Consider the following 10,884-nt stretch of genomic DNA (forward strand, 5'->3'; position numbering starts at 1 on the left):
CTTGTTAATTTAATCTATATTCTGTTTTTAACCATAATCTTCAAAGTAACTGTAATGTTTTTAGGAAATTTATTCAATGTATTCATGTAACTGTCTAATTGTTTATGAATAAGATGTTGATATCAGCATAAGGTATGATTACCAAATCTCTTGACTACTGCATAGTGATCATCTGTAGCCTGAAGTGTCATCATATTCTCAGTTGAAGATAGTGATGAGTGTAGGCTGTGTTAAAGTTTTCTGCATTTGAGAAATAGCATTTTTCCAGTGTACTACAATATTTGCTGATTAACAAGCCAGAGAGAGATAATAGTGAAACATGCATGTAAGGAATTATTAACTTATATATATTCAAAATTACTCATTCAGTTTTATAAATCAGTTTTAAACTGTTTTGTGTATAAAACTTTCTCAGTCAGTGACACTAAGCTGTATGAGTTTACCCAGACAAATTTCAGGCAAGATATATCAAGCTTTGGATGGAAGATTCTAAACTCCAGAAGTGTACCCCTAAATTTAAAATTTTTTATGTACGAGTGATTTGTATTTGTAATTTATGTTATAGATTATTTGACCTTAGCCGTGATTTAACGAGTGCCTTGGTGCATACATTCTGATTAGAATTTCTTTAATTCACAATTCGTTGATTCAATATACTGCTGTGTTTTATAAAATTATTAGAAGTGCATCCCTCATTCATAGCTCCCTAGCTCTGATACCATGTTTCATTTTCCCAAAAATCAGCTTCCAGTCCAAAAGGTCTAGTTTGTTCGTTCACAACTCTTTATTCTCCCCACTGAATGCTACAGATGATCATGAAACGTTCTTCAGCTCAGTAGCTAGGTGCTGCATCTAGGCGGGCTCGCGTTCTGGCAGAAAAAAAGCCAGTCTGAGTTGGACTTAACACAAAGGTAAGTGAAGGTAAGTACTGCATGTAAGTATAAGGTTGATTAAAGGTGTCTTTTACAACATTTTTTTTTTCCTTTCAAGCTGATGGGCATGATGGGTAACAGTGTGTGAAATTGGTTTGTGTTGTTGTGTTTTTTACAGGATGGAGTTGGTTGCTGATGACATGGTTGAAATTTGTCTTCAGATGGTGATGTCTCCATATGAAAGTTCCAGAAATTTCTAATTGTGCAGATAGTAAATTTTATGTATTCAGACAGGTAAAACTGTGTTTTTTGAGTTAATCCATATATCATAAACTTCATTACCAGTCATTACTTTCAAAACTTGTGTTCTGTTGTGTATTGTATATTTAATGTGCTCTCACTTCAGTCTGATATTTTTCACGTGTACAAAAGTGAACCACTGATTGACTTTTAGAATAATGATCAATTAATGACCTAAATTTTTATCTTATAACAGTGGCTTTTTTCCTTTGAAAATGAACACATTTTAAACTTTGCACCATTAGAAAGAAGAAAACATAGCTTTACATATTTTTCTTGTTAGTGCATTTGTTAGTGTTAGTGTAAAATTAAAAATAATATGTACGATCTTTTAAATATTATATAAAAACTTTGGGGGGCATGTTTATTGTAAAAGTAATGCTAGATATCCATCATCAAAGATATAATCACACAATTAACATTGGCAATGTGAACAAGAAAGCTACTTAGCTTAGACATTTACAGAAGACACTGTAAAAAGGTTCCAGAATGGTTTATAATTTTTCTTCAAGTTAAATTATGGATGTGAGTGTAAATCTTTACAGTTGTTTAATGGATAAACAAAAGAAAAAACTGGTCATTTCTTTCACATTATAAGTAAGATATTTTGTAGCTGATGGTCAGGTAACCCTGGCTTCATTTTCATGGTAGGAGCTTCATATTCATTTGCCACTGCCATATATAAATCAACACTATACATTTATTACCCTTTAAAGTATGAAGTGTCAGGTTTGAAATGGAGTGAGAGCCTTTACCACCAGCACAAACATCTTCACCAGCTTTTGTACCATTTTCATTTAATAAACTTGTGGAGCTTCACATTTTCTTTGGATTCCTTACTGGTTAGTAACGTTTTAAGTTCCAGTGTTTGGAGTGCTGCAACCTCTAAGTAGATCTGTTACATTACTCAATATATTCACTAATGCTGAAGTTTGTGCATATTTAATGGTTATATGATCCCAATATTTACTCTAACTTTCATTCTGTTCCAGTTTTGAGAATAACCAAATGGTAAACAATTATCATCACACACTTCTCAATATACCTTGACTTGTGTAAGTTCATTTTCTAGAATTCATTGAGTATGCCATAGCTCAGTTGTAATAAATTCTTTACTTTGTAAAATGTTTATTATATGATATTGTTTATTAATTTTTATAATCATTAATGTTCACAATGCAAAATAGTACTGTGAGACAGACAGACATAACCACATTACTTCAGAATGTTTCCCAGAATTGCATATGTAAAACTATTACAGTGAAAATTGTTAATAAAAGTGATTGCCATCACAGAAAAGCTCATTAACATGATTTCAGTGTAGGTTATATATGATTTATGAATACTTGTTCAAAACTGGACATCACATTTCTTGGAAAAATTCAAATAATGTATGTGATTATTGTGATTCTGATGATTTACAAGTGAGTTATACACAGCCTCAAAAGCAGTACTTTTTTTTTGTTACCATGGGGGAGAAAAGCTAATTAATATCCAGAAATTCGTTCTCTGTTTTATTTAACCCAGAAAACCACTGCATCATATAATTTCTGTTTCTTTCCAAAGGAAATCATCCTTAACTTAAGAACTTCTAATTGGTATGCTCAAAAGAAAAAAAAAACACACCTAAAGTCCTAAAACTAAAGTCAAGTTAGCCCATTTTGCTATGAATACCCTTATCTTACATGCTAGAATTCTTAAGTAAAAAGGCATTGCATTTTGTTTCTTAAACCAAATAATAGTAAATATTGTGTATCCCTAACCATTATTTTGGATTTGCTAATAGGGAAATGGTAGGTAAAGGTGAGAGAGAATTGGTAAAGTTTCACTGAAAATTACTTAACCCTCTTGCAATGGGGATCCTTTACAGTGCATGTCATGAGGTTTTTAGTGACTTACATTAAAAATTTAATTAAACAATTTTTTTGTTTATGTTATACCAATTAGTATAGCATAAAATCATAGCTAATAATCCATATTTTAATAGCATATATTTTTTAAGTTGATTTTATGAGGCAATATTTTAAACAATTCTGAATTTTCCATAATATGAGAAATGTGACATTCTTTCTTTAGGCATCCACTCTTTTGTAATTTATTCACCACCCCTCCAGTAAGTATGAAATTTAACATAAATTACTCATTATCAAATCATCATCACTCAGACAGAACATAATTTTTATAGCCTTCAATTTTGTTTGGTTACAGAGCCATCAAATAGAAAATCAAACCCCTCTTGTCACATCCTCTCTTCCAGGATTTGTTAATAGTTCTCTCTTACATTTAATATTATATTATTTATAATTAATAGAAAGCCAAGGTTTTCATCTATCAAGTTATATATTATATAACTTTTTTTTTTAACGGAGAATTGTCAATTTCTCTTCTGGTACAAGTTTCATTCCCATGGGAAAGATATTGACTAGCATGGATAAATTTGTAACGGCTCTTGTTGCATAGTTAGAAAGCCAGAAATATTGTGATACTTATGGGACATTGTCTGCTTTTTGCATGTTATTATTCTATGTTCTTTGGTGCATCATTTAATTTTAAAAATTATTTTGTGCATTACTACCATTATTATATATAAAAAAAAAAAGTAGGGTTAAGTGTCATCAACAGTCAAGAGCAAAAAAAGAAGACTTGGGTAATTACTTTATTTCTTGTTTTTCATATTTATTTATTTATTATTATAAAAGTAAAATAAAATGTAAAATTAGGGATCTCTTTAGGTTAGTTAAGATTACATTTGGTAAAATAAATGCGAGCAGCTCGTGGGTAACATAATTCGATAGCTTATATTGATTCAAATAGTAGTTAGACACAGCTTAAAGGGCAATAAAACAATAATATTTAAGTATAGATAGATGTATACTGTTACAAGTTTAAATGAGTTTGGATTTTATTTCAATTCTTTTTTTCCTTTGGTGGTTAAAAGGTCAGTCAAATTGATCAACCTTGTATAGAGTTAGGGTAGAGAAAATAACATAAAATAAAACGTTTTACTGAAAACAAATGTTTGAAATATATTTAGGAAGTTTTAGAGATTACATAAATGAAATTTGAGATTTTTGAGATGAAGAAAAGTATTTTTAATCGTAACATGAAAGTCGCTTGGCACATGGACTATTAAAAAAAGACTCAGTATATTCATGGACAAACCTTTTTCAGTTTATTAAAATACGTCACTAAAGAATCTTATTTTTTGTATGTGAAGACTTATAATATTTACTGAAAGTCTGTCAGATTTTGTTGAAGATAGACATACCGTGTTAAAAGTTAGTAGTATCAAAACTATAATGACTTTAAATTAGTACAAAGTGGTCAGTCAATTCGTCCAAGCCTGTAGTTAAGAAAAAGTAAAGAAGATTAAAGAAGGCTAGTAGACAAAAATAAGGAATGAACATATATAAGTGGAAAACTATACACTATATAACTGTAACTTTTGAACATCAACAATACATTATGTAAAAATTTAACTATAGGACATATGTAACAGAATTTTCTTTAACACTGAATATAAAAAACAAAAACTGGCTAACTCTCTATGAAAAAATTACAGCAGAAAAGAACTGTCATACAATCTGTGAACAAAGAAATGATCAGGTTAACAGTATAAGTATTTTATAAACATTTGTGTATTTATTTTAATCATCTCTTTAGCCCCATGCATATGGGCTTGGTCATTTTGACTAACTTTGTAATCACCATGAAACTACACGTATTATAACTTCCAATTTAGTAAGTCCTGGGGTGGGTTATTAGACACATTTTTGGAAGGGTATGATCCATATTCTTAATTTCAGGGTCAATGCATGAAGATATCTTTAAATGGCTGGTTATTGAATGTTTACATGAATCAATGGGTGTTGAAAATGTAGTTTATACATAACTGCAAAATTATTGTACATTTCTGATTAATGAAATTTTATAAGAAAAATACAAATACATAATTTATCATTTAGTGTTTGCAAGTACAATTGAAAGCATGTAATAGATCTACATTACATTCATGCTGATGCATAATTTCATATAGCTTCTTTGAGAGATTGTTTAGGCAGTTACTTATGATGAAATGTAGTTGAATGGACAGTAGGGGATGACGTTTCAAAAGTCTTCCACCTTTCTTCAGGTCAATGTGTGTATGGTGTTGTCCATCTTTATAGTATTATGGTGGATTATGGAGAGTATGTTAAGATTGGTTGGTTTATCCCTGTATCTGATGGGTGGAGAGACTTCCTGTAGATTCAACCAATGGTAGCCACAGGTTATTCACTTCTAATCCAGAATCTCTTTTTAGTGATGGTGTTATTATGTTAATGTAAAAGGATTCGTTAATTTTTCTTGGCTTCAAAAATTTGTCTGTGTCGATGATTCTAGTTTTTTTCCAGTTTATTTTGTGTCCAGTTGACATGATGTGTTCTGCAATGGCTGAATTTTGTGTTTTCATGAGTCTTGTTCCGTCTTTATGTTTTTTATTCTTGTTGCAAGTCTTCTTCCCATTTCTCCAATGTATGTTTCATTGCAGGAACACAATTTCATGAATGATGTTTTTATGTTTGTCATTGGTAGGTTTCTATTTGTTTTTCACTATAATGGATCTTAATTTCTTGAAGGATTTCTACTGGATGTCTGTGTTGAATTTTACAGGTAGTGGAGGTAAATGGTAGTAGTTTTAGTATTTTTCTTATCCTTTCTTTCTGTTGTGGCTTTCTTCAGGGAGATTTTGATGAAGGAGGAGGTGTAACCATTCTGTTTAGAGCACTCTGTGATGTTTTGGCATTCTGTTTTGTATAACTTAATCGTAGGTACATTCTTAACATGTATTTATAAAATAAATTATAGGGTTTAAAATCTAATTACTCTGGGTTAGTATAATACTAGATAATTATATATGTACAAGAAAACTTAATACAAAAATGTATATGAAGATTAAATCAAAATTCAGCTATTCATTATGGAAAGGATGATTGTCACATTTTAAACAAGATGAGACTAACAATTAGAAATTCATCTGACAGCAGCTACGTCATGTGGTTGACAAGTATTCTGCGTCATTCACACAATATGTACAATTTTATTACATTATAAATACTCATTGAGAATTTGGGTTCTTACATGTGACGTTCTGTGTGATGTTTCATTTGCTTTTGGAGCTACAACTATCACTATTCTGCCATCATCAGTTGCTTTTTTTTGTCTTTCTTCCTTTTTTTGTGTTTTGTCAGTTGATTTATGCTGCAATTTATTTACTGCAGCTTTTAGTTCTACAGTTTCCTTAAGAGGTCTGATTGAGGGGCCACTGTTAAGTTGACATGAGTCGGGATATTTGAAAACTTTATGGAAATGGTTTCAACTTGTTTCTTGTAAAAACAATAACTTGTGTCATCACTGGTAACATGATTATAAGAGCAGACAAATACAATCATTTCTGTAGAGTTTAGATTTTTGTATGCAGTAGGTTTGTGCAAATCTTTCCCTTTGCTGATAACCCTAGTTATCTGATCAAGAATGTATTGCCACCATCTGCTTCATTATCCAAGAATCAGTGGTCATCAAATATGTTGATGAAGTCACATGCATTTACAAGTACTTTGAAGTTATGGTAGAGTATTCCTGATGCTGGTACACCCTTTTGAGTCTATCATGTGACAGATGAGGATCAGAGTTCAGAGAGGCCACTATTGTTGCTTTGTATATCTATGTTCTTGACTATGATACATCTATAGTTGAAATTTTTCCTTTCTTTAGAAAAGTGGTTGTTGGTGGATCATCATCTGCTTCAAGTGGATTTTCAAGTTCATTGAATACGAGTGACATGTTCATGTTTCCACAATGCTAGCAGCAGTCATTTCATTTGAAGATGAGGTCTGTGAACCATTAACTGATAAATCTTCATCTTCAACATTGTAAGGCACTTCTGTGGCAACATATAAGTTATTTCTCCTCTCTTGAAAATATTGAAAAACCAAAGCATTTCATGCACATGTTCTTGATCATCTGGGGATGGTGGAATTGACTGACCTTCTTCATTTTGTGCAATATCTGCTGCCATGCCAGATTGCACAGCCCAATCTTTCTTTCAATATATCATGATCTTTTTCCATTATCAACACCACCCTTCTTGTCCTCTAACAATAATGATATACTTACATTATATACAGTGCCGCCTTCTGTAAACTCATACACTTTTGAGTTGAAACCATGTCAGATATTTTTTGCATCTTCTTTTTATATATCAACTTTTTTCATGAAGTTTATCATCATTTTGTTTGATGTGGCTTTTTGGGAGAACTTTGTATATGTGTGTTGTTTTTTTTCCTTTGATGTGCTTCTCAGCATTTGATAGAGCATTTTTTCCTCCAATTGATATAGTATCCCCACAGTCCCTAAATGTAGCCTGGTCTCCTTTCCTGATGAAGATTGTTTTATGAACATTAGCAGGCTTTGAAATTGCACTTTCTATTTGACTAGGCTCATTGTTTCCACTATTATAGGCAACGTGAGTGGCTGAAGTTGCCATGTGGCATCTAAGACTTCACCATTTGTTGGTAGTTCTTACAGCAAGGTGTGGTTTGCAAAAAAACATAGTATTTCCCTTCGGGTTCTTGAATTTCTTTTTATTTACATATATTTGTAACTTCTTGCTCTAATTTAGATAAATATGGCTTTGACTGTTTTGATGAAAGTTGAAATCATCAGTTCTTTCATCTGTATGATGTCCATTCTCATTCTTTAACATGCCATCTTGTTCTCTATTCGTTGTATTTGTTTCCATACATCCTTCCACATGTTCATGCATTTGCTTCTGTCTTACTTCCTTTTCAACTGTTGCACCATCTTCAAGTTTCATCTTTTTCACTAGCACTTCCATTTTGTCCATATGACTTCACTGATTATCATCCACCTCTTCTTTACCTCCATCTCCCTCTTTTTCAGGTTTCTTAACTCTTTCCACACAGGCTTGGTAAAATTGACAGAATTAGTAACCATTTTGTACTTAATACAGTCTCCATACTATAACTATTAAAGTGCTTTATGTAACTTTATGCCCCCCCAGTGGTACAGCGGTATGTCTGTGGACTTACAACGCAGGAATCCGGGTTTCGATACCCGTGGTGGGCAGAGCACAGATAGCCCTTGTGTAGCTTTGTGCATAATTAAAAACAAACAAACAATGTAACTTTACAAAATTTGGCAGACTTTCAGCAAACATTACAAGACTTTTGTACATAAAAGATTATATTTTTTAATTAAGTATTTTTAATAAAGATTTGTCTGTGAATATATCAAGTAGTTTTGTTTACTAGTCCAGATGCAAAATTATTTTCATGTTAAGATTAAAAATGCTTTTATTCACCTGAATGTTTTCAAATTTCATTTGTGTAATCTCTAAAATTCTAAGTAATTATATAACATTATTTTCCAGTAAAACTATATTTTATCTGTTATTTTCTCTACCCAAACTATATACAAGGTTGGTCAATTTGACCAACCTCGTAACCACCAAAAAAAATCTAAATAAATGTAAATTACCTTTATTTTTTATTTTCCAGTAAAACTATATTTTATCTGTTATTTTCTCTACCCAAACTATATACAAGGTTGGTCAATTTGACCAACCTCGTAACCACCAAAAAAAATCTAAATAAATGTAAATTACCTTTTTTCTTTTTTAAAATAACTTCAAGCTGTAACATGAAACTAAATTAGTGTATCCTAAATAGTTTTAAACTTGTAACAAGATACATCTCTGTATGCTTTAATTTTTATTGCCCTTTGAACCATGTCTAAACTAATATTCCCTCAGTAAAATTTGTAAATCAATTTGTGAACATGGAGTACATGTGTTGCCCTACCGAATTACATAATGCACAGGCTAATCGTGAGCATACCTCATTAAACATTTTATTACTGTTCTTTATTTTACCTAATCTAACCTAAAAATTTCTAATTTTTTCATTTTAGTTACTTTTTTAATAATAAATAAAGAATACACATGAAAAACAAGAAGTAAGGTACTTACCTGGGTCTTTGTTTTTACTGTTGACTGTCGATGACACTTAACCCAATTTTTTTATACTACTACACAAAATAGTTTTTTATTTAAGTAAATAATGCACCAAAGAACACAGAATGATCACATGCAAAAAGCAGACAATGTCCCACAACTATTACAGTTTTTTTGGATTTCTAACTATGCAACAAGGGCTATTGAAATTCAGCTAAGTTCTTTGATGTGTTTCCTGTGGGGATAAATCTTGAACAGAAAACAACCTAACATGTCATTTGATAGATTTAATCTTTGGCTTTCTGTTGGTTATAAATAATATAGTATTAGATGCAAGAAAGAACTCTCCGCAATTTCGAAAAGAGAGAATGTGACAGGTGGTTATGGCAAGTGGGGTCTGAGTTTCTATTTGATGGTTTTGAAACCTAGTAGGATTGAAGGCTATAAAAATTATGCTTTGCCTGAGCAATGACAATATTATAGTGTGTAATTTACATCAAACTTCATACTTCTTGGAAGGGAGGTAAATAAATCAGAGAAGAGGGGATACCTAGAGAGAAAATTTCACAATTCTCCCATCAGGAGAATTTTCTTTTTGTTTTTAATATTGCCTTATAAAATTAAGAACTTTATCTTGTACAATGTTTAAATTTGGATTATTAGATATGGTTTTATGCTAAAGCTATATAACATAAGAAAAAAAATAGTTTAATTGAATTTTGAATGTAACTCACTAAAACCTCCTGATACGTGCACATAATTAGGCCCATTCTGAAAGAGTTAACTGCAAGTATTTGTTGGTCATCTGAAAACAAATTCAATATTGTTGCGTCAGCGAGGTCACGTGGCTGGTATCACGCGACATCTTTCTCGAACCTTCGTGAATTATCGGGAGACTACTAGATTGGGGGTAGTCTGGTATATATAAGATGGTCACAACGTGACGGAACAAAAGTAATGAGTAATTGAATGTATGCGGACAAAATATTGTTGGCCTCGTGAGACGTGAATTATAGTGTTGTTATAGAGTGACTGTTGAAATTAAGTGTATCATAAAGTTGTATTCGGAAAGAATAAACCAATTTTATTAAGTAAGGACTTGTGTCGCTAAAGTTTCGTTGGAACGAAGTTACGGAAAATTAATTAACGACTAGAGGTGTAACAATATTTTAATGTTGTGTTGTCTTCCATAACACTAACATATTATGTATTGAATTTATAAACTTGCTGAATGTAAACATTTTTCCTTACTACTGTTTTTGAATATTTAATAATGTTTTCATATATATACATTTATATGTTACCATTTTCATTTCTCCATCCCCAAATCCACACATTCAGCATCTGAAAAATGTGATGTAGGCAATGGCACTCAATTATCATAATTAATGAATATTTAGTTTCATCAAAGGTTGGATGAGTAAATAAGGATATCTTTCTGGTGGAGATGATACTTATAAATACCCATCCTCCTGAAGTGTTTCATGATATACTTATAATAATCCATCTAGCATTTATTGATTGGTTATTGCGAGTACACACTACAACTTCAACATGCATTGTTTGTTTTTGCTAAAGGATCAAATTACAAATCTAAAAAAATTATATAAATAATCAATTTCCAGAACAATAACTTCAGTAAAATAAACAAACATTAAAGGAAATACATTAAGTTTATTCATTAACTTTATCTGCATTATA

The 10,884-nt window shown here is 31.2% G+C and overlaps 1 protein-coding gene across 4 annotated transcripts in view; it reads left to right on the forward strand.

Moving 5' to 3' along the window:
- Positions 1–1,991, forward strand: part of LOC106459772 (far upstream element-binding protein 1-like) — a 154,019-nt gene extending 152,028 nt beyond the window's left edge. For 3 of the 4 annotated variants that reach the window (XM_013919425.2, XM_022386313.1, XM_022386315.1), the window contains one exon: positions 1,051–1,991. The gene's annotated coding sequence lies outside the window, so the exon portion shown is untranslated. The other variant, XM_013919426.2, reaches the window with a different exon arrangement.
- Positions 1,992–10,884: the final 8,893 nt, after the last annotated feature.

Source organism: Limulus polyphemus, unplaced genomic scaffold (genome assembly GCF_000517525.1).
Source record: "Limulus polyphemus unplaced genomic scaffold, Limulus_polyphemus-2.1.2 Scaffold659, whole genome shotgun sequence".
Lineage (NCBI taxonomy): Eukaryota > Metazoa > Arthropoda > Merostomata > Xiphosura > Limulidae > Limulus > Limulus polyphemus.